This window comes from Nelumbo nucifera, chromosome 4 (genome assembly GCF_055504915.1).
Source record: "Nelumbo nucifera cultivar China Antique chromosome 4, China Antique-T2T, whole genome shotgun sequence".
NCBI lineage: Eukaryota > Viridiplantae > Streptophyta > Magnoliopsida > Proteales > Nelumbonaceae > Nelumbo > Nelumbo nucifera.
In genome coordinates, this window is record NC_142652.1 from 58,644,110 (window position 1) to 58,648,088 (window position 3,979).

A 3,979-nucleotide genomic window follows, 5' to 3' on the forward strand; every position below is an offset into this window, starting at 1 on the left:
ACTACCCTTGCAAGAAAAACACTTTATATTCCCTGACCTCATGATACAGGAATAGTAGCAGTGGCAGTAATCCAATCAACGAAGGAGACGTCGACAAAGAAGGGGAAGAGATTTTCGTCCCTCCTCTCAACTTTGGCATGGTCGGGAGTGGCGTCTTCTGTTCTGGATTCCCAGACACAGTGAACTTGGGGAGAGATGTCAATTAATTGACTTCGGTGTTGCCAACGCTGACGGGGATGGTGAGAGAATGACAGCTTGAAGCGGGAGCACTGTTAGGGCGCAATGGACTCCTTGGCATCGGGAAAAGACGATATGCGAGTTTCAGGAGAAGGTTATACGCCTCCAGCGCGCCATATCACCAACAACTACACACTGTAGGGAGCTTCAAAGCTAACAGGGTCAACTTGTTCACCATCGAGCAAAAGATGACGCAGAGCTTAACGATAATGGAAGAGCACGGCCAGACCGCGGTTGCTTGACAAAAGGTTTAGCCATTTCTCAAACAGCGAGCCAACCCAAGGCATGGGCTTAACTATTGAGAGCAGAACTTTTTGTAAAAGGACAGAGAGGAAAATGAGCCACCGATGTCGGAACTCTGTTATCCTCGTTTCTTCCGAGTAGTCCACAAATCTTCTATTCTCTATGTCAGAGGACCATAGAAGGTAGATGAGATCAACCGACCCTGCTTCTTGCGGTTTCAAAACGAGACGATTACTACAAAAATCCTCCTCATTGCACGCCATTCTTTCTCTCAAAGAGAGGGGCGGCAGCCAGGCCAGGCAATAAAGATGAAAGGATGCGACTACGGGTCTGACTGACTCTGGTGCCTTTATCCCAAGTCCCAACCCCCCCCCCCAAAAAAAAAAACAAACTATTCCCTCTAAACGAAGTACTTGTGCGTGCTCTTTTATTTATAGAAATGCTCATCGATGGCTTTAGGTACAGGAACAGCAGCAGCGGTGGTAATCCAAGCAGCGGCATCGGGAAGGCCACTGTGCGTCTCTTCGTCGTTCATGTCTGCCTTGTCGTCATCATCGCCAACGTCCAAGACGAACTGGGCCAACGGGTCGCCGCATCTATTGGCACAGACAGGTGTATCTATATTCACTGCGACATCACCGATGAAGATCAAGTCAAGTCCATGGTGGAACGGACAGTTCGAAGCTATGGTCACCTGGACATCATGTTCAGCAACGCTGGTATCTTTAACAACCACCAGGGTATCCTAGACCTTGATTTAATTGCTTGTGATCATCTCTTCGCCGTAAACGTCCGGGGAATGGCCGCTTGTGTGAAGCACGCCGCGCAATCCATGGTGGATACAGGCGTCAAGGGGAGCACCGTGTGAAGTATTCCTCTGGTTCATTCTCTAATTGAGTAGTGAATTTTCATGGGTGGAACCCATAGCACAACCAATTCAGTGACAACAGGTAGGCTAGAGAAGGTGAGGGAAGCATCTATGGATAAAGTAATCTAATGCTAAAATACACATTGAAGCCCATTTTGGCACCTTGCTGCAAGTTCTCGAGCTCCATTTCTCTTCTCCAGAGCCAACACATTGGAGACAGAGATTATGATTTCCAGCTCTAGGAGGTCTGTTGAGCAATGTTGGCCATCCAGATGCAGTCAATTGATGGCCAAACTGGGTGTGTGGCGGTTGACGGTGGATTGGCGATGAACAATCATAATGGAGCTGAGTTCCTAATGCGGAAATGGAAAGCGTATCCCCAAAGAACTCACAAACAGGGTCTGTTTCTGATGTAGAACCAAAAAGTTTAGCAGAGGAAGCAGTTGCTGAGACACCTAGTGTGTCTTTGATGCCAAAGAATTCACCATAGAAAAATAGCACTGTGGAAGATTTCGAGAGTTCTTATGTTGTAGAGAGGCTGCCAATGTCTTGAATCATAGAGGTGGAGGACGGATCATATCAGATGGGGTTTGGAGCTTACGCAGCATCCAAGGCGGCGGTGAGACGATGGTGAGGATACTAACGAAGGAGCTCTAGGAGATGGGAAATCATTGCCAACTGTGTGGTATCGGATTCTTTTCCGAGAAAGCAGAGGAGAAACTGAGGGAGGTGATTGAGGAGTGTCCTTTGAGTCAACTCGATGAGACCCAAGACGTGGCCCCTCTTGTTGGATTCTTGCTTGGCTACTGATGCTGGTGACTGGGTTAATGGGAAAACCATTTGCGTTAATGGTGGCTATGTGTGAAAGCATTATTGTGGTCTCTTGCATCTTGTCGCTCAATTGCTATTTGCCTCTCTGTTTCTTTTCTGTTCTCAATAGCTATTTGCCTCTTTGCCTCTTTGGAAGTTGCTCGGCTTAACAGTATGATGTTCGAGGAAAGGGCTCAGAAGATATCGGAGGTTGCAATTGCCTTGAAAGATGAAGCAACGAAAGCTAAGCTTGGAATGATGTAAAATGCTGAAGCTGTTGAGTTTTTGTTCTGAATAAAGGGCAAAATGGATTGTAAAAGGGTAACTTTGACATTACATGTGAATGAATTTTAACGGTATACTAAGAAAGTATGTGTTTGCAACTATATGTTTAATATTTGTTTTGTTTGAAAAACCGAAAAAAGTAATGATAAGTCAATTTATTGACACTTGGGCGTAAATAAATGCCTACCTTAAGGGAAATGTTAAAATAAAGCTTCGCCAACAGTAGGTATGCACGTAAACCGAATTCTATTTTTACAAGTCCCAAAGTGTATGGATTCATTTAATGGAGAAATGCTCTAAAATGGCGCCTATATGACAATGTTTATTCAATAAACATCCATAGTTCTAAACACACCCTAAAAATAGGGAAGGATTTTGTCCATTATCAATATTTTAAATAAGGGAAAATTCCCAATTAATACCCTGTACTTTGCACCTACTGCCACTTTGGTCCTCAAACTTTAAAATGTCACAATTCAGTACTCAAACTTTTAAAACGTAACAATCTAATACCTTTTATAATTAGTTGTTAACTAACCATTAAGTGACATTTGAAAAAGATACAAATGCCCTTTAAGTGTTATTTAATTTTTTTTATCAACCATCTAAACGTTGACAAAAAATTAACAGTCCCAAATCTTTGCCTTTTCCATTCAAGAAAGTTGGGGTTAGTTTGAGTGGGCATTCCGGTGACCCCAATTTTATTGAATAGAAAAGGCAATGATTTAAGACTGTTAATTTTTGTCAACGTTTGGATGATTGATAAAGGAAATTAGATGACACTCGAAGGGCATTTGTGTCTTTTTCAAATGCCACTTAATGATCAATTAACAGTTAATTAATAATAGGTACTAGATTGTCATGTTTTAAAATTTGGTACTAAATTGTCACATTTTAAAGTTTAGCGACCAAAGTGGCATCAGGCCCAAAGTACAAGGCATTGACACAAAATTTTCTCAGGACAAGTTTTTGTCAATTAGTGATAGTTTTTAAGTATTTAACCCTATAATAATACCTTAGAATAGGCGCAAACAAATACAAAAACCTCCCCTGAAGTTTCTAACAATCATAAAAACCTCTCCTATAATTTTATTTTAACAAAAATCTCCCTTTTATTTTTGAAAAATTCAACAAATACATTCATTCCGTCAATAACAACATTAAAGAAATGACCTATTTTATCCTTTTCAAAATACCTATTTTACCCTTTTACGAATGAACGTGTATCTGATACACTGTTCGTCTTCTAAAACTGCTTCCCATTAAAGCATTGGGTTTTGCCCTTCTTGGACGGAGGTAAATCTGTTGCACCCGCAGCCTCAGCCTCAGCCTCACTCACAAGTCTTACATTGATGTATTGCAAACTTTGGTCGACGGATTGATCGAACCACGAACATGGTCTAGCAAGTGGAGAAAGGTCAAGGTGTAAAAGAAGTTTCAAGCCGAAATGGAACACAATGAGAGTGCCCAAAGAGTGAGATTGAATACGGAAAAGCCAATCAAAAGGGAATGGCAAAACTCAATGCACGAAAGCCA

General features: G+C 41.9%; 1 pseudogene; it reads left to right on the forward strand.

Annotated features, from left to right (window-relative positions):
- Positions 1 to 919: 919 nt before the first annotated feature.
- On the forward strand, positions 920 to 1,348 carry LOC104589573 ((+)-cis,cis-nepetalactol synthase NEPS3 pseudogene; annotated as a pseudogene).
- The last annotated feature ends 2,631 nt before the right edge of the window (positions 1,349 to 3,979 follow it).